Raw genomic sequence first — 21639 nt, forward strand, 5'->3', positions numbered from 1 at the left:
AAGAGATGTTGTTCTCGATACAATTGCTCTAACTTTAACAAAAGTAACTTCTGTCAAATAGCCTTCCACACCTCAGTAACATTACACATTTTGGCAACATGCTGCTGTATACTAAGCCATTTTTGAGACAGTTTACAGCTTAGATGTGCCTTGAGACTACTGGTGGTGATGGGAGTGAAGTGCCTTAGCTATCACAGTGATGTTCCACACGTATGTTAGTTTTACATTGACGTCTTCAATTTTCTCGTTGACACACAGTTCGCATTGCTGCATTCAAGAATTCAACACCTCAACATTAATAAATGTGCATGTTTTGCGTCCTCTGAATATGTAGCACATGTGCAAATTTTTGTGTAGTGTTCAATATACTGATACAGTTAACTTTTGGTACATTGCGTTTTTGAAGAATCTTGTTGAAGTTTGATTTCTATTGACCCTCATTCAATTTGCTAGTTTTATCATTAACCAGTAAGCCATACTGTTAGTTTGCTTCAGCAATCCTCACATCTAACAAATTCATTGAGTAACATGTCGGTTCCTACATGTGCTTGGTAAATATGCTTTAAATTCAGATTACCCTGTTTGAAAGTGATAATGTTTCTGTTGTCCTAGGCCATATGCTGTGGGATCCTGAATCTCACTGAAATAAAATATATTGACTTGCATATGGTGAGCAAAGCTGAAATATTTGCTGATATTCTGATTTTCCACTGAGATGGTAAATATGAATATGCTATTTGGCTTTACTTTTTTAAATGTTAGAATATCACTGCTTTTGCTGACTGTCTGGTATGTTACTCCTTTAATTCCATGCAAAATCTCTTGCAGTAGCTGATATTCTGACTGACAAAATTTTCAAAAGTAGGTACACATGTACGAAGTGGACTCTCTCAGGATATCTCAACAGTGTGAAATCTGGACTATTTTCCCCCAGCACAAAGCCAAAATAACCAAAGCACCTGTAATATCAGGAAGTAATCACTCATTCATCTTGTTCTTCTGGTTTCCACCATCATTGCAGGAACAATCACTTACAAGACAATTGTGGTGAGACTTTCGCTCTCTTGGTTATGGTGGTAACTGTTCATTTACATTGAAGTTGAGGGTGTTTTACTAACTGTTACTTATAACTGGGTATATAAACAAACTTAAGAAGATCATAATTCAGTGCCCACATCTGGTAATGTTGAATCATACACTTCCACTTCCATCAATGCACAGAACGCATCATGGTGTTGAGCTACAGTGGTTTCCAGTGGGTGGAGAGTTCAGTGAGCTATCGACAGTAGATTACTGCACAGTGTGTCATAATTTCAGTGGATATGTGACTGCCACATTTGCCAACACTTTAGCTCATTCTGTATTGCATTTCATTAAACTCTTCAAAAGTCTGCTCATGTAGATCAGAACTCTCTCCATTGTTAAATATTTTAACTGTACCACCTAAGTCCCCTACAGAGAAGATATGGTCACCAGGTAACATTGTGGGAGAGCAAACATTTCTGTGGAACAAGGCTGAAATCTGCATTGACACTTTGTATGGTCAATGTCATTCATCCAAGGATAATATCATCTTGTCATATTAATGGTTTACAAATAGTGCCATGTAGTAGAACTCCCTGTTTGATATTACACTTACATGCTTACACCCACTGGTATTCAATTAATAGATTTGTTTAAACACGATCATGTTGACACCAGATTCCTGCTGCTGCAGTGACTTCACCTTTCTTGCAAGGAAAGGGAAAGCACACAGTGTTAATTAAGTTTATTTCCTTTTTTCCTCTGTTGATGAGCATCATCATTAATACTGGAACTGTCTCGCAGCAGGGATCATTGATATATGGCTTGACATCTTTACCAGTTGATGTTTTTTTCACAAGTGAGTGAACTATTCATCAGTTGCTGTAAATATATTTTCATAACATCTACTATTATGATTACAATTTTAACAGTAATAACATTATTTAGCTTCTAACCCCATATTTTGTGCACATTTGCGTATTTATTAGGTACATTTCTACACTTTATTCACTGTTTAGTGCATAGAAACAGCGTTTGCATTGTGCTACGCATTTTTTTTTCCCCCTTGTGTTCCAAGAGCCACTTGTAGTAGTTACATTCTCCAGTCAAGCGGTAACTCTCATAGCAACAGCAGTAGCACATCAGAGTACTGTGAGCTGACATGTTTTCATAATAAGCAACATACTTTAAATTTTGTCAATGTTCCTTACCTGCAACTCCTATATTGTGTGTGTGTGTGTGTGTGTATTTACCATACCAACTCTGGTATGGACAGAAATAATAATTGCTGTGTTCAGATGTGAACCAAGTTGGTGATTCTTCACTTGTGGCTCCAGGTAGTGTTTTCCACCAATTTGTCCACTGCTGCAGATACCTTGGGTACTGTTGACACTGAGATTGATCCCTCACTTGTTGTTGATTGGAAAGTTATTCCCGTTTGTGAGTGGCAGTGCATAACTTTCTGAGGGGCCAGTTGGAGAACCTGAACATTCATCTGAGGAACAGGTTTTTGGGTGCTGTCTAGGGCTCACAAAGTCCATGAGCCAGATGAAGTCACTTGCCATGTTCCAGAGGAAGTGTCCCTGCATGCAAGACTGGGCATTCACAGAGGGTAGTTTTACTGGTAATTGGGAGCCCCAATGTTACTTGTGTAATATTACCCCTTAGAGATATGACTGCATAGGACAGGAAAGAATCCAATGTGCATTCTGTGTGGTTACTAGGAGGGGTCTTCACAGATGAGGAATGGGTGCTTCTCGATGCCATGAAGAGCATGGTGTAGCCAGCTGCAGGTGGTGGCTCACATAGGTGCTAACAATATGTGCCACATTGAATCAGAAGAGATTCTCTCTGGTTTCAGGTGACTGCCAGAAATAGTGTGTCCCACTCTTTCTTGCAGAGATGGAGGTGGATCTCACCATATGCAGCATCATGGGCAGAACAGACAATGGTCCTTCAGTACTGAGTGGAGTGAAGGTCTGAATTAGAGTCCCAGACAGTTTTGCAGCTGTGTAGATTGCAGATTCCTTGATTAGCACCAAAGGTGGTGGGTTTATGGGTTCTGCTAAATAGTTCAGGTGAAACTTTTTCAGAAGACCTAACCATGTTCACAGAGTATAGATGAAATACAGTTCATGGTGTAGTGTTCGTTGCTGTTAGAAGTGCTTTACCTTGTAGTGAAATTTAAGTAGATGCTTCCTGCGACTTAGTATGGGTAGAGGTTGGACCTGACAACCAGAATAAATTAATAATCAGTTCCTTTTACCGATGCTCTGATTCAGATGATATGGTTGCTAAACAGTTCAAGGAAAACTTGAGTGTCATTTCAAATAGGTATGCCACTCATATTATTATAGTTGTTGGGGACTTCAATCTATCCTTTATATATTAGGGAAAATACATGTTTAATGTCAGTGGTAGGCATAAAACATCGTCTGAAACTGTACTGAATGCTGTCTCAGAAAATTATTTTGAGCAATGAGTTCAGATTCCGACTCAAAGTAAATGGTAGCAAAAACGTATTTGATGTCTCAATAATCTTGACCAAACAGAGAGCATAATAACAGACAGAGAGATTAGTGACCACAAGATTGCTGAGCCATCAAGAGTCCACAAGACTGAATACTGTAACATCCAAACTCTGCAAAATAAATGCAACAATGCACTTAAAAAACATATAAAAATTCGCTTGACATCTTGCTAAGAGACAGTCTCCACTCCTTCATGTACGTCTTTCTAAATGTAGATCATATGTAGTTTAAAGTCAAAGATATAATATCAAGGGTAACTGAAAGACATGTGTCAATTAATAAGAGGTGCTATTAATCCTCCATGGTATACTAAACTGGTCAGAAGCAATGAAAACCACATGCCAAATTTAAAAGAATGCAAAATCCACAAGATTGGGGAAGGTTTACAGAAGCTCGAAATTAATCGCAAACTTCAATGAGAGATGCTTTTAATGGTTTCCAGAACTATACACTGTCTCAAAATCCGGTAGAAAACCCAAAGAAATTCTGGTTGTGTGTAAAGTATACCATTGAGAAGATGCATTATTACCTTCACTGTGCGATAACAATAGTAATGTTATTGACGACAGTACTATTAAAGCAGAGTTACTGAAGACGGTTTTCCTAAATTCCTTCACAAAAAATGAAAAGTAAGTATTCCAGGATTCTAATCAAGAATAACTGCCTGCACTAGTAATTTAGAAGTGTATATCCTAAATGTAGAGGTGCACACTTAAGAAAGGCAGTGTCTCTGGTCCAGACTGTACACCATTCAGATTACACCATTCAGATTCCTTTCAGAATATGCTGATGCAATAGCTTCATACTTAGCAGCTATTTACAATTCTTCAGCTGTAGAACGATTCATACCCAAAGACTGGAAAGTTGCACAAGTCACACCAGCACCCAAGAAAGGAAATGGGAGTAATTCATTGAAATACTGACCCATTCCACTAACGTCGCTTTCCAATAGGATTTTGGAAAATATAATCTGTTTGAACATTATGAATTACCTTGAAGACATGATTTATTGACAAATATCAAACACACATTCACAAATTCTTGTGAAGCACAACAAGCTCTTTATTCTCACAAAGTAATGAGTCATATGGACAGATGACATTACATTGATCCGATATTTTTAGATTTTCAGAAGGCTTTCGACTCCACTTCCGATTACATTGTGTGCCCATGGAGTATCATCAGAGTTGTGCTAATTGATTCGTGATTTTCTACCAGAAAGGTCACAGTTGCTAATAACCGACAGAAAGTCATCGAGCAAAACTGAAGTAATATCTGACATTTCCCGAGGAAGTGTTATAGGTCTTCTGTTGTTTCTGATCTACATACACGATTTACGAGACTCTCTGAGCAGCTCTTTTCGATTGTTTGCCGGTTATGCTGTCATTTACCTTATTGTAAAGTCATCAGGTGGTCAAAACGAATTGGGAAGTGATAGACAAGATATCTGTATGGTCTGAAAATTAGCAATTGACTGTAAGTAGTGGAAAGTGTGAAGTCATCCACATCAGTAGTAAAAGAAATGCGCTTAATTTTGTTTACATGGTAAAGCACACAAACCTAAAAGCTGTAAACTCAGTTAAATACATAGGGATTACACTTATGAATAAATGAAACTATAACGTTCATATAGATAATGCTCTGCAAAGAAAGACAGCTCGTTTTTTATTATTGCGAAATAAGGGAGAGAGTGGTATGGATAAGATATATGAACTGGGATGGTGGTAATTAAAACAAACGCCTTGTTCACTACGGCAAGACTTTCTTGTTAAATTTCAGTTACGAATTTTATCGTCAGTATGAAAATATTTTTTGGCGCTCATCTATGTAGGGAGATATTATCATCATAATAAAAGACGAGAAATTAGAGATGTGTTTGTTTTCCACATACAGACACACACACGCACAGTTAGAGTGGAATGGTAGGGAAATCCACTAAAGATAGTTGTGTGATGACCCTCTGCCAGGTCCTTAGTTGCAAATTACCAAGTAATCATGTAGATAAAGGTCGTAGTCGTTGGCGGCGGCGGCGTCGTCGTCGTCGTCGTCGTCATCGTCGTCACCATCACCATCATCTTACAAATGTCTGTGCTAGTTGGCTTAGGACGTTTAGATGGGGTGACTGATAATTATCTCAGAGCCAGAGGTGGCAGGACAGTTGCTGTTTATATAATTGCCAACAGTATTCTCATTAAATTGCTTCAATATCTTCATCAGCACTCCCATTATATCGTGGTGTGGACAAAGAGTTGATTCATTATAGAAATCTAATGTTTAGCAGTGACATAAAAGTACGCAGATATTTCCTTTCTGTGTCTGATACTTACAGCCCATGTCATCATGAGTCATTGTCAACGCGCAAATGCTTTGAGTGTGCTGTGCATACATAAAAAACACTACTTCTGATGTAATAGTAACAAGCGTCTTTTACACCATACCAGTTGACAGCCGGTATGCTGAAGCTGCTGAGCTACCACTGTCCTAATGCCATGACTTTCTCCTCAGCAGGTATGCATGCCGTTTGTCTGCCATGCGTGCCCGCCCCTCCTATGCTTCCTTCTTCGATGATTCCTTTGATCGTCAGTATGGGGCTCGTCCCTCTTCTCTTTTACCTCCTGGAGTTTGTAACCTCCCCCTCACTTATCGACCTTAATGACAGTGAAAAATTAAACCGCGTGCACCTAATGGAAATTTGGGAAAAGCAATCGTCACCGAAGTTAATTTGTTGGTAAACAGGGAGGAAGCGGTTACATCTAAATGAAAGGAAAAATGCAAATGAAATTGGTGGAAATTAATTTTGAGAAACGGGTAAAATTAATAAAGAAAGTAAATGTGCAGTCGTTACATTAACAAATAATTGGCGTTAATTACATACTTGAGACATGGGGAAAGTTACGGTCGCCAGTCCTATGCACAACTACTATAATAACTGAAAATGAAAAATTAATGCACATATAATTAGCACTAAAAGCGTGGCAACTGAAGGTTGACACGTGTTGTGTGAAAACTGAATGTTTGTCACTCTGACTTAATTTAGCAAAAGAATTAATAAAACCCGAAAATTGAAAGTTAATTTAGTGACTGAAATTAATAGTGAGCTTTGTTTCTGAAGCACTATGAAATTCAGTAAAATAAGGTTAGTCTTGGGCTACCTCAACAATCATTTCAAAAGCTACTTGAATCTACACAATTTAGAAACAAGAGATTTAACATTAGTAAAATTTAGTATGTACCAAGCTGAGCTGCAGGCACAGGTAAGCTAAAATATGGTAACGAAACTTGCACTCTTAATTTGTGCTTGTGTAATCTAAATATTGTAGCCAGCTATGAATGCCTTAACTGAACTTTGAAATTAAAGCAGTGATATCGAATGATATTACTTTAATGCTGGCGTTTGAATTTCAATGTCACTCGGGTTCATTCCGGAAAAGGAAGGGACCCTGCTTGGTAATGCAATTGGGACAATGAGTACCAAAGGTTCAAGCTAAGTTGCTGTAAGTTTGTGAGGAAAATGGAACAATGGACTGCCATACAGTTCTAAAACTTTATGTGCTTCCAGTCTTCCTTGTTGGTTGATTGAAGGTTTGATGTCGTCGATCGAGGAGGTGGCGACAGTCACTCTTTGTCGGCCATCGCTGTTGCAGAAGCTGGATGTTGGCGCGCCTTCTTCTCGACACGGGCACCAGGCGAAACGGGCCCTTGATGTGCACCAGCTAATGCTTCCCGTCTGCGACATCGTGTCAGAAACTATCGTAACAAGTCGAGCGCAATTTCATGCTGCCAAATCCCTAAAGCACGGCAACTCGCGGGAGCGTCACACAACACACCTGCTCCACCGCCCTACTCCAGCCAGACTCTCTGCCTGCGCTCCATGCGGCAGAGTTAACACTACCAAAGATCCTAAACACTTTGGCTCTCCACATGACCTATCGAAGTAATCGTTCGATAGCATAGTTTTCCGTAGTCAAGACCCAGCGAAAAAATACAAATAATAATTACAAAACAAACTAGTTATACATCGACATAAATGCATAAATATACATATATACAAATTGTAAAACAATTACAATATATAAAGACACAGAAATGTCATATCTTCAGGTAACAAAATAAGGAGAAAATATTATAGTACGATAGATGGAAATAGGAGGATATGCATTTCCGGCATTACACGTGCCCCACATTGTCTGAGGATGTTTGTGTAACCTAAACAGACTCAGAAAATTACCCAAAAAAGGAAAAAAAAAAACAGCGGAAATGCATATGCTCAAAACATCACGGAAATTTAGCATTAGGCTAATTAACCATAAACCAATTTTTAGACCATAATAGTTGAGTGGAGACACTCCTAACCTTATTCCACTCTGTCATCTTACACAAAAGAAAACAGATTGACATATTAAAATTCATAGAAAACATAGAAAATGGTTTAGCTATTCTAAACTCAGCAAAATTCCTAACAGTATCAAGAAATGGAATACTATTCACAAAATTAATCAGAGTACATGGTCATAAAAACAGGTAGATCAAAATACACAAATTAATAATTAATTACATAGAATACACATTTTTATATAACCTTTTCATAATTAATATTCTTGTCATGAGAGTCCACTTAACGCTAAGCAAGAAAATGATACACAGCAGATCGAAAAAAACATAAATATTGACAGCAGAATTCTTTCACTACAGCTGTCCGGGAAGAAAAACAACTCCGCCTTCCCTACCCGCCAGTACAAAGAATGCCGAGAGCGGCACAAGAGCCGACAGCGGCTCCGCCTCGCCAGTATTGTTGCGCCCGCCTGTGCGGCACGCTTGTTCTCACTCACCTGAAACTTAAAACAGTGTCTAAGTACAGCAATGACTAGTAAATCATATATTTATGAAATCTTACAGCTAGTTACAAAATCATATTTACATTCCTTAATCTACTGTGACTCAGCTGAAAACTTAAACTAGCAGCTTGGATTTTTCAATTGATTAATAATCAGTTACTCTTAAATCATTTAGTCAAAATTAATTACTTATTAATTGCAGCTTCTTTAATGTCCTCTTGGTCAGGCAAAAGCATGGCAATCTAGCAAATCGTTAAATCTTACACCCAATATTTACATACTGTACAAATTACCCATTCTGTGGTATTAATCAATCCTAGGTTGGTACAATTTTAAGTGTACAATGTTCTGTATACCTAATAGTTTTACAGAGTTTGGATACTCTAAACAATGAGCATTCGTGTGAGGTATACCAATGACTTTATTTGGTCCATTATAAACAAACTTAAATTTAGAGATTTCATTGTCTATCTCGCTCGATTTCTCATGAGCTTTTACAAGTACTAAGTCTCCGATTGCAAACTTAGCAAAACGCGCTTTAGCGTCATGACGACCTATGCGAGCATCGGCTTTTAGCTTCATTATTTCTCGCAAACGATCTTTTTTCACACCAATACTAAAGTCAATCCGTGGAGGGAATTTGATTATCTCTTCCACAATCCCGGTTTGTCTGAAAACACACCCATATTCCTCATTATTGCTTCATACAAGCCTCGTCTTTGTTCGTGTGTTACGTTTGACACACCGTCTACAATACTTTCCAATTCACTTTCTACACTATTGTCAATTCCGAGATTCCTCAGGTTACAGTAGTACAAATTCATACCTACGTCAATGGCATCCGGCCAGTTAACAATGTGTATAGGCTGGTATTGCCTGTGCACACCGTCTCCTCCCTCGTCTAAACTAACTACTATTGTTTTATCTTGTGACGTACATGTCAAAGTTTTGTTTTCGCAGTTAATCACTGCACGGTACTTTAATAGCCAATCTAACCCGATAATTACTTCCGTAGTTAAGTCTGGCACGACGACAAACTCATGTTCAAATCGTGCCCCACATATCTCGAAGTTGACAAAAATCTGTTGTGTGACCGGTTTACTGGCCTTCACAATAGCACCGATAATTTTCACTCCCGCTACTGGCATAGCTATGATACCAGGTCTGCCCTTCAGTAACTCAAAAATTTTCCCAGATACAGCACTCAATTCTACACCGGTTTCAATCAACACGTTTAGTTATAGGTCGTGCATATTAACAGACACTACTATCTGTCTACACTTATCCTTGACTGTTTGTATATTTTCCCACAATAAATCCTCGTCTATATCCAGGTCATTCCAGAAAAAACCATCCAGCTTTGACCCTAAATCCGGCTTATCTGGCGGCTTTTTCAGCCTCTGTTCACATACAATTTTAATTTCAACACGTTTGTCCTGAGGCTTAGTCTGTAGCTTCGCCTCCAATACCGAAACCTTTTCCTGTAACTCGTCAACTAGTGAGTGTTTGCTTTGCTATCAGTTCACTAATTATCATCTTCGTTGATTCCTCTTTGGTCAGATTGATCTCATCTGCCAATCTACCTGGAGGAATGTGCCCAGTAGTATCTGCAATTACTTCCTCTGGATATGCGCAACCCACACTGCTACCGTCTGACCGTATAATGTCAGCTCTAACCTCATACACGCCCTAATCTACGTGCTTTTCTACCAATCATGTCCGGCTATCACTAAAATTCTCGTTATCTTTCTCCTTAATACTTTCGCAATGTTTAAACTGGAGTTTTGCGTCGGATTGGTCGGCTACTTCTACCACTATAACTTTCGGTAAGGTCTGCCTGTTAGAGCCAGGACTGTCCGTTACTACTTCAACATCCGACTACTGCGGCGCGAAACACGACGAATCTTGCTCACGCTCCCCATTAACATCAACTATTTCTGGTAAAGTCTGCCGGTTAGGGCCAGAACTTTCTATCACTTCACAAACACTATCTTCCTGCGGGACGAGACGCGGCAAATCCTGCCCGCGCTCCCCGTAAACACTTCTCCCGTACAGGCCCCTATAATCTCTTAGTTCGTCGTATAAGCGACCGAACTGCCTTAACCAGACCTCATCGCTCTGCATCCCCTCGCTCAATGACGGACGTGTTATCTGACATCTGATCTCTCAACAATTGCTAATCATTCTTACACTCACTCCAGTTCCGCTGTGGGTGTTACAGCTGCCACTTTATAATCGATTTCCGGAACACTTTTTGAATTGTTCTCACTGGCAGTGAATGTATTTTCTACTGCCGTGTCTACAGCTGATCTACTACTTGTGGGCGCACTCCTTTCTCTTAACACTGACACACACTCCCGCCGTTGATTATTCCATACGGAATTTTCATAACGACGACACCTGGGTTTTCTCCTGTTATTGGGCCGCCAAAATTTCTCCGGCGCAGCTAATGGTTTCCCTGTCTCGTCCCAGCAGATCTGCTCCCCGGATGCTGCTGAGGCGGCTTATCACACCCTCTGGCGTTATTACTATTCTGTGAAGCCCGTATCACGTTAGTATGATACTGGTTTCCGTCATTCCTGTTATTATTTGCACTGTACGAATTGTTATTACGGTCCGAACCATTATTGTTATTGCTGCCATGGTTGCGGTATGCATTATTCCCATGGTTATCGTTGTTGTGGTACCCATTGTTGTTACCACGGCATCTACCACTGACGCGATTATTGCGCCAATTGTCCTCGTCCTCAACTCTTTCCAGGAAATCATTGACTGTCTTGTAATTGCTTCCTACGTAGCGTTTTGTATCATCTGGAAGCTTCTTGTAGAGTTCCCAGACTATTTCAGATTCCGTGCGGCGATCACGCAAATATTCCAACTTGCGGATCCAGCCCTCACAAAACTCCTTCATCGAGCCACGCGAAATCGCATCGAAAGGCCTCGATACGACAATTTCGCGCCAGACACTTTGTTGTTTTTGCTCTGACCAGTATTCAACCAGAAACAAATTTTTAAACTCGTCAAAAGTCAGGTTCGTGATGTTGAGGTTTAAGCCCCAACGCTTGGCATTACCAGCCAACACGTCAATAACCGCATTAATTTTTCTCTCATTAGTCCATGTTCTGGGCAAAACTCTTTCACAATTTTTAATGAAATCCGTCACGTGTATAATGCCTTTTTTCAATGGGTCGAACCGCTCCTCTTTCGTCAACAATTCCGAACTATGTGCACAGATTGGCATATAGCTCTGTTTTTCGTCAAGTTTCTTTTCTAATTCCGACACTCACGTAATTACTTGGCAAGTGGTTGTCGCAAGCGTTTCCACTTCCCTCTTTTTCTCTTCGCAGGTATTAGCCTGCTTCCTCACTTTAGTATCTACTTCGGACACTAAAGCCTTTAAAGTTTCCACCTTCTGTTGATCCTCTTTTTTCATTAATTGAATTTGTTCCGTCACCTTATTCTCGATGATCGGAGCAACTGCTTCTTCTACACTTTTCTCGATTCTGCTAATTTCGGAATCAAAACGAGTATTTATGCTCGCAATTTCAGCCTGAACGCCTATCATTTCCTGTTTAAGATTACCGATTTCGGTATTAATTATAACAATATCTTCTTTGATTTTATCAGTTTTTGTGTTAACAACTCCAACATTGTTGTTAACAACATTAATAGCTTTGTTCTGATTGTCTAGCTTCCTGTCAATTTTTTCAGACTGGGCTTCTTGCTTTGCAGACTGAGCTTTAATTTCTGCCGATTGAGTTTCTATCTTGCTAGACTGAGCCTTGATTTCGTTAATCAAAACATTCAATAAATCAGTTAAATTCCCGGAAACCAGCGGTTTTACATCCGTAGCGGGTGCTTCTTTAATTGTTCCCCCGTATTCGTCATCAAGGGGTTCAGATTTGATTTTCACTTCCGATTCCGAAACATTTTCTAAAGTTTGGAATTCCATTTCTGCTCTTTGTTGCATTTCGGTGGTCGCGTCTTTCACGCTAGCCGCCTGCCCTTGAACAATTGGTTCCGCGGAGCGCTTTTCCCACTATTCGACCGATTGTTCCGTACCCAAGTCTACCAAATTTTGGTAATTGTTGCCTTCACTAATTATACAAATTTTCAATATAAATGACAAATCTCAAATCTAATTATGATTCCTCCCACTACTTATTCTCGCTGACATAATGACCTGTTCGTAACCAGTACTTTGTTACGAGATTTGCACAATGCAAAATTCGTGTCGAGAACAACCTCAAATCCGAAGATTGTCCTGTCACGGTCGCCACGTGTAGCCTCCCCCTCACTTATCGACCTTAATGACAGTGAAAAATTAAACCATGTGCACCTAATGGAAATTTGGGAAAAGCAATCGTCACCGAAGTTAATCTGTCGGTAAAGAGCTTGTGCTTGTGCTTGTGCTTGTGTAATCTAAATATTGTAGCCAGCTGTGAATACCTTAACTGAACTTTGAAATTAAAGCAGTGAAATCGAATGATATTACTTTAATGGTGGAAATGAATTTTCAGAAAAGGGTAAAATTAATAAAGAAAGTAAATGTGCAGTCATTACGTTAACAAATAATTGGCGTTAATTAGATATTTGAGATTTGGGGAAAATTACGGTTGCCAGTCCTATGGACAACTACTATAATAACTGGAAATGAAAGATTAATACACATATAATTAGCACTAAAAGCGTGGCAACTGAAGGTTGACACGTGTTGTGTCAAAACTGAATGTTTGTCAGAAGTAATAAATTTCGCTACACTCTGACTTAATTTAGCAAAAGAATTAATAAAACTGGAAAATTGAAAGTCAATTTAGTGACTGAAATTAATAGTGAGCTTTCTTTCTGCAGCACTACGAAATTCAGTAAAATAAGGTTAGTCTTGGGCTACCTCAACAATCATTTCAAAAGTTACTTGAATCTATGCAATTTAGAAATAAGAGCTTAAACTTTGAACTTGAATTTAATGATTCTGAACAATTGACAATAGTAAAATTTAGTATGTACCAAGCTGAGCTGCAGTCACAGGTAAGCTAAAATATGGTAACAAAACTCGCACTCTTAATTTGTGCTTGTGTAATCTAAATATTGTAGCCAGCTATGAATACCTTAACTGAACTTTGAAATTAAAGCAGTGAAATCGAATGATATTACTTTAATGCTGGCGTTTGAATTTGAATGTCACTCGGGTTCATTCCGGAAAAGGAAAGGACCCTGCTTGGTAATGCAATTGGGACAATGAGTAACAAAGGTTCATGCTAAGTTGCTGTAAGTTTGTGAGGAAAATGGAACAATGGACTGCCATACAGTTCTAAAACTTTATGTGCTTCCAGTCTTCCTTGTTGGTTGATTGAAGGTTTGAAGTCATCAATCGAGGAGGTGGCGACAGTCATTCTTTGTCGGCCATCGCTGTTGCAGAAGCTGGATGTTGGCGCTCCTTCTTCTCGACACGGTCACCAGGCGAAACGGGCTCTTGTTGTGCACCAGCTAATGCTTCCCGTCCGCGACATCGTGTCAGTAACTATTGTAGCAAGTCGAGCACAATTACATGCTGCCAAACCCCGAAAGCTCGTCAACTCGCGGGAGCGTCACACAACACACCTGCTCCTCCGCCCTACCCCAGCCAGACTCTCTCTGCCCGCACTCCATGCGGCAGAGTTAACTCTACCAAAGATCGTAAACACTTTGGTTCTCCACATGACCTATCGAAGTAATCGTTCGATAGCATAGTTTTTCGTAGGCAAGACACAGCGAAAAAATACAGATAATAGTTACAAAACAAACTAATTATACATCGACATAATTGCATAAATATACATATATACAAATTCTAAAACAATTACAATATACTGTATAAAGACACAGAAATGTCATATGTTCAGGTAACAAAATAAGGAAAAACATTTATAGTACAATAGATGGAAATAGGAGGATGTGCATTTCCGGCGTTACGTGGTCTCTTTCGCTACTTGCTATGGTGACTTAACTTCACGCCACCTGCACCTTTCCAAGTTTGTGTGAACCCTTCATCAGTTTGGCTTCGTGGAGTGGCCCATGTTAACCTTGGCTTTCATTTGCTTTGTAAGGACACTACTCCAGCCTCGGTCTATCATCTTCAGTTTCACAAACTTTGCATGGAACTTCGCGCTAGTACCTTTGTAGGCACTGATGGCTCTCAGACTGACCGTGGCGTCGGGTGTGCCATTGTCATTAGCACCCTTGTCTTTCGATATCGTTCGATATAGGCTTCTGGCACATTTCTCAGTATTGACAGCTGAGCTTTTCGCCTTGTATCAGGCCACAGAGTACATCTGGCTACACAGACTCCCCAATTGTGAGCTCTGCTCACATGCACTCAGCACCCTCCATAGTCTCTGTGTGCTGTACAGCCGTTTTAGCAAATGATGCACGGGTGGTCGATCATGGTTTACTTTTTGTCTGCCAAAGCAATATGACAAAGGCCATTTAATTTTTAATTTTCGCCCTCCATTTTGGTATGCTGTTTTGTAGCCCTTTTTCCATGTGCCTTGTTTCAACTATTTCCCATTGTCCATTGGGACTGACATATAGTCGTTTCCCTTGGCTATGTGTTTGTGTGCTGTAGTTTTGACTTGGGCGTGTATGACCCCAGTTGCTTTTTGCTCCCTGAAACAAAACAAATCAGACAGTGCTGTCTGACACATGATGCTCTAAGCATTACATGGCGCTCATTTGAAAGCTGTAATACCGAAAACTGGCAGATAGCATGTTACGAGAAGGATACTATAATTAGAAGCAGGTAATGATTTACTTCAGACAAGAAAATGCTAGAAGGTACTGTAGTGAAATAGCAACCTTTTCATAACATATTCTTGTGTGTTTTAGAAGGTATAATACAGATAAATACATTACTGTTAATGTGTTTAATTCCGAAGCTTTTTCAGTTTAGGTGATATGCCCATTGCAACATATTAGTCTTAATCTCAGCACAAAGCATAAAATGTGGATATTATGCTCGCCACAAGTTACACCAACAAACATACCAGCAGAGGCAGAGGCTGTCCTGCCTCATACTGATAAATTTTTGCGAGGCAAAAGTAAAGGGGAAATGACAAGAAAAGGAGCATCTAAATCTTTGTGAAGGAAAGGAACTGGAGACAGAAGAACACTTTACGCAATTTAGTTCTCTTTAATTGTCCTGGTTCGAAACCTATCTGTAGAGGCATTTGAAGCAAATGCAATGCATCTAGAAACTTTTCTCAGAGAGCTTTCTTCAGAACGTCATTTTCTTGCAGATTTTCAGTGTGGCATACACATTTAATCCAGTCTTCCATCATGATATCAGTTTCTTTCTCAAGTAAATTCTGCACATTGTTGATTCTGTATGTACAGCTCCTGGAAACGCCGTTAACATTTAATAGGGCATACACATTTTGTTAGGAGTTGTATTGGCAGTGGTAAGGGGGCAGTCTCACAACCTTGTGGTCCATTTCTGCTGCTAAGCTGTCAAGTTCCTATCGATTATAAAGATGGTAAAGACACCTGACATCCTCCACTATCTCCACTTTGGTATAGCAGTATTAAATACAGTTACTTTCCCAGCTAGTGTGGAATTTCTCCCTTGTTCTCGAACTAGACAATACCTCCTTTATTCTTAAATTATAACTGGCATTATGCATGATAATCAGACAGCGCTCTTTGAATAGACAATAAAGATAAAAACAAGCATTCAAATATATCACTGTTGTGTTCTTCATGATAATCATTGGATTTTTGGGGTGTAAATAAAAGCATTTGGTAAAACCATATCCAGATCATCCTGCATGACACAGCGAGTGACTTTCCTTTGCTAAATAGTGCTTTCAACCCATCATTGCCTTTCTAACCCTGTCACATTCGGTTTATTGCATGATTTTGAATGAGCCATTGCCTTTCTAACCCTGTCACATTTGGTTTATTGCGTGATTATGAATGAGCCACATCTCTTTGAAACAAATAATAGGGCAATGATTACTTCCTTTCCTGAAGCTGTGTATTTTTCTCAGAGAAGTAGATGTAGTTCTGCAGTAACGGATCCTCCATTGGAGTGCATCTTTCATCACTGCATTTGCTGTACATATACCCCAAATGTTTCAGAATTGTCCCTCTCAGTTGATGGCCCTTATGATAGCTATCTTATAATTTAAAACATCTTCTACATTTTACCATGTCATAAAATTACAACATAGTACAATGAAGAATGTCTTTGTGGTAATCTTTTAAATCAGTGACAGTTTTTCTACTAATGTCTTTGATTTGAGACTGAAAGTCCATATCTTGAACACAGGTTTCCATCGACTGCACATCTGCAAATATTCTCGGTACAGTTTGTGTTCAGAACACCATATGCCTATGGTGCTGAAGTCTGCAGTGCTGATAATATTTTGTCTCATTTGGCATTGTCTTTAAGGTCACGAAGAAATTCGTTTACCTTGTACATAACACTGCTTGCTGGCTCTGTGTGTTTTCGAACCGAGTCATTTTAAGTTGGAAATAAAAATTGCAATACTAACCAATGAAAATCAGTTCTGTCTTATCAAACATATGCTTCCGTCTAGCATGCACAAGTGAATGTTGGATAGTCAGTATAAAAAAAGATGCAAAGCTGTGGCAACAGCAGCATGAATGGAGCACAGCATTAATACATGACGTGCTATGGCAAAAGTAGTAGCTCAGAGCCATGGACCAAGCCAGAATCGGCCAAAGGCTTCTCGTTGGCATTCTAAAAATTGAGGGAAGATGAAGGTTGTGAAAACTGTCATAACCCTCCCAACCATCACTTGTTGCTCCCTAATGTAGTGAAGCACAAATTTTCTGAAAAGAAGCAGTCTTGTTTCTTGTCACAAGTTACAGGTCACAAGTTTTTGCAAGCCCAGAGCATGTCCTAGCCAAGTGATACAGGATGTAGGAACAATGTGCAAAGGCTTAACAAAGAAGGATGATGTGGTAATGGGTAGAACAGGAAAGAGCATTGATATAGATCAGGTGTACAACATTGAGTATGGCCTGCTAAAAATAGCATCTGCAATGAACCGTACACATGTGGGCTCGTTTCCTGCTGTCGTGGTGTTAAGTTTGCACCAATCTAACAGCTTTGTAAGGAAGGTCAATATTGAGTTAGACCAGCGGCTTTGGGGAGCTACTTTGTCAGGCATGAATTTGGTTTCTGTTACTATTGATAGGCGGGACTGCACGAGGCACGGCCTTCATCTCAGTAGGAAAGAGCAGAGTAAATTGGTCATGAAAATAGAAAAATCTTTAAGGGAGTACTGAAACTCAAGACTGTACCTCTTTTTTTTAGGCTAAGATCAGTGTCCAATGATTCAACATTGAATGAAATTAATTTTAATGAGAATCTCAGACAGATGGGTACTACAGAAATTCTCATAAAAGTACAGTGAAAAATAGTGTTAGTCTATCACATCATACCGTCAGGGGAGTAAAAAAATTAAAATAGATGAGCTGCTTATGCATCTAGAAGATTTAGAACTGAGGGTGGAAAAATGTACTACACCTGTGCAAACATCATATCAAAGATGTGAAAAAGGAAAATGTTGGTGAGTATAAGCCTTCAGCATATGTAAGTCTACACATTATGGAAAGAGGAGGAGCTGCCATATACAAAGTCTGTTCAAAAAATTCCAGAACATTCGTAATTTCACGTCAATGGTGTCTTGGAGCGGAGTGCAGTTGGCATCCCTGCACACACTTGTTTTTAATGTGTGTTTGCCGGAAGTTTTATTGTTTTGTGTCCGTTAGTTTTTGTATAGCGCTGTATTGAGTAGAATGTGTGGCACAGTTTGCGAATTTTGAAATGACAGTGTTAGAGGGTCAATTATTCTGCATTAAATGCTGCACGAAACTCGAGAAAATCTTTACAGAGACACACCAAATGATGCAGGAACATTGTGAGTGCTTAAGCCATACTCGGTGTAAGGAATATTTCACATAGTTTACATGTGGCCGGATGGATGTTACAGACGAACCTCATTCATGATGGCCTTTGACATCTAACAACGATGCTTGTCTGGAACATGAACGAAATTGCGCATGCCAATCACAGAATGACTGTCCGAGAAATTTCAGAAGAATGTAACATTTCTGGTGGATAATTTTATGGAATCCTGATGCTACATTTTGGAATTCATCATGTTGCTGTCAAATTCATCCCATAATTCGAGTCAAGACCTTCACCTCGTAATCTGTGAAGAGCTTTCGGATTGTACAAATGAGAATGAGATGACGTTTAAGAGAATCATAACTCGTGATGAGACGTTAGGGAAAGGTTCTCGAAGACCAAATAAAGCTCACCAGGTCAGGTCAGATGTGAAAGCTGTGCTGATAGTTTCCTTTGACTTTGAAGGATTAGTTCATGATGAAATTGTGCTACAGGGACGAATTGTGCATTGATGTTTCTAACGATAGGTGTTGCAACACTTGGAAGAAAATGTAAGAAAGAAACGGCCTGAAATGTGGTGAGACAATTCATGGCTCTTGCATGACGTTAGTGCAGCCACACATTCATCCATGTTGGTGCATGACTGTTGCAAAAAAACCGAAATCACTGTGCTGCCTCATCCTCCATACTTTTCAGGCGTGGCTCATGTAGACTTTTTTTTTTTTTTATTTCGAAAGCTGAGAACACCATTGAAAGGGCGAAGATTTGCAATGATAGACGAGGTTGAAGAATATTCATAGACAGCACGGTGCCCAGTCCAGCAAGAGGCATACGAAGACTGCTTCCAGAAGTTGAAACTGCATTGGGAACGGTGGATCAATTATGGAGGAGATTACTTCGAAAGAGACCGTGCACAATAAGTGAAACGTAAGCATAGAAAAACTTAGTTGATAAAGTTCTGGAATTTTTTGAACAGACTTCATACGTTAAAATTAATACAGTATGAAAAATTTAAAAACGAAAAAAAAATTGTGTAGAGCAACATGGAGAAGCATGTGCCTGTGCGCTGAAACTAAATAATTGCACTTTTATATTTGTAGCTGTGTATAGATCCCAACTGGAAAATTTTAAGCTATTTCTGAAAAAAAACTTGTTTTTTTTTGTTATGGTATCTTTTTCAGAGAGGCAAATTATGTTTATGGGGAATTCAATGTCGATTTTCAGAAATAGGCTGATAGAAAGGAGGACCTTGATGTATTACTTGGTTGTTTTAGTTTGACATCAGTTTTTGATTTTACTACAAAGACAAATACAATCAAATAAAAACTTTTCCTGTTTACAATGGTATTTCTGATCACGATGCACAGCTAGTTACAGTATATGACATAGCCCCATAGAAGTATTGCAAAACAGTCCTGCACAATAGTGCATTCAGCTTAACAACTGGAAATTTTAGGGAAAGCTTGCAACAGTGTGGGGATGAGGTTTACGTGGAACCTTGTGCTAGTTTATAATTTAACCTATTTCATGATAACTATGTGGAAATATTTGATAAAAATAGTATCCCTAAGAAAATGGGGAACATAATTATAAGAAACCATCTAAAAAATCTGTAGCCTACAAAAGAGATATATTTGTTGTAAACAGAAAAGGGAACTGTATGTTACCACTAGAAGAAGTAATGATCCAGAAACAGTCCAACATAACAGAAACTGTTGCACTGTATGAAGAAAAGTTATTAAAAAGTCTAGAAGTATGCGCATTATGTCTGAGATTATTACCTCTGGAAACAAAATTAAAATAACTTATTACATTGTTAAAAGGGAAACAAGAAAACTGAGAGTGCAGGAAGACTCTATCTCTGTCAAACTCAATGAAAAGTTAGTGACAAGTCAGAATTTGAAAATAATTTGATAATGATTTTTTTAAGTGTTATAGAGGAAATAGGACCCAGCTGTTCATTAGAAATTACAAGGCAGTATATTGAAAAGGCAGTACCTATGCAAGTTGATAAAAATGAATTTCATCCCACCTCTCCAACTGAAATTAGGAAAATAATAAATGCACTCAAAGCAAAAGCTCACATGGGATTTATGGCATTTCCAACATAGTACTAAAAGCTTGTTGGCAACAGATAAGTAGGATTCGTAGCCACACATGAAGTAGTTCACTTGAATAGGGCATTTTTCTGGATAGAATGAAATATGCTGTTTTCAAACCATTGCATCGGTTGGATGCTGATAACGACCACTCAGCATCTTCATCCGAAATTCTTGAAAAAGTAATGTATTCAGGACTAGCTTCACCTGTTTGAAAAATGTAATACTAACAAAGTCAATTTCATCGTCAGAATGGCACTTCAACAGAAAAATAAATGGTCTGAGTACTGGAACATCACCCATTAGGATTGTCTGCTATCTCTCAAAGGTTTGTGACTATGTTAATCATGAAATTCTTATAGATACACTTAAGTATTGTGTAAGTCTGTGGGACCAGAAGTATTACATCAATAATCTTCTTACAAGTTTTTCACACCTTATTTAAATCTTAGCTATAGGTCCCACACTCAACATTTCGTTTTGCCTATTAATAGACTATCAGTTTAAACTGTAAGAAACTAAAAGATAAGCAATCAATTGTAGAAAATGTTGTTCAGTTTTGTTTGAAGAAGGTGATATTTTGATACTTCTAATACTTTTTTTTTACTTACGTTTCAATATATTTTAATGAAATTCCTGTTTGTTAAAGGTCAGTTTGGTCAAACTATGGCTGTTAGTTAACAAGAGTCCAGAATAATTTTTTTGACAATGAACCCATCATCATCCCACATATATATTTTGCCATGTGATTTACATTATGAAGAAGTTATGGAAATATTTGTAAAATTTTCTATTATTTACATCCAGTAAAAAAATTAAATCAAAATATTAATTGGGTATTTTGAAAAAGGTTATTAATTAGAAGCTATGTTTTGTTGTATATCACTGGAAAGAGCATGAAAAATGCTGCAAAATGACACCTTTCTCAGGTCTCTAGCTCAGTAAGGACAGCTCCTAGGGCAATTTTAACTTATTTTTGGCCAGTTTTTGAAAAGCTCACATGACCATATTTCAGGAATGGTTTGAGGTGAAATATTGAAATTTGTTATTTTTCTTAGTTACAGCATCCAGCATAAGTATAGCAACTTTCAGCAAAATCTAAGAGGGTGAGGTCAAATTTTTATTTAAAGTGTGTTGATTTGACAAGGAATGACCCCATCTAGTTTCTGCACAAATTGTAAATAACCTTTCGCTACTTGAATTTGACCCCTGCTACCTTCAGAATTTGAAAGAGA

This window comes from Schistocerca piceifrons, chromosome 11 (assembly GCF_021461385.2).
Source record: "Schistocerca piceifrons isolate TAMUIC-IGC-003096 chromosome 11, iqSchPice1.1, whole genome shotgun sequence".
In the NCBI taxonomy this organism is placed as follows: domain Eukaryota; kingdom Metazoa; phylum Arthropoda; class Insecta; order Orthoptera; family Acrididae; genus Schistocerca; species Schistocerca piceifrons.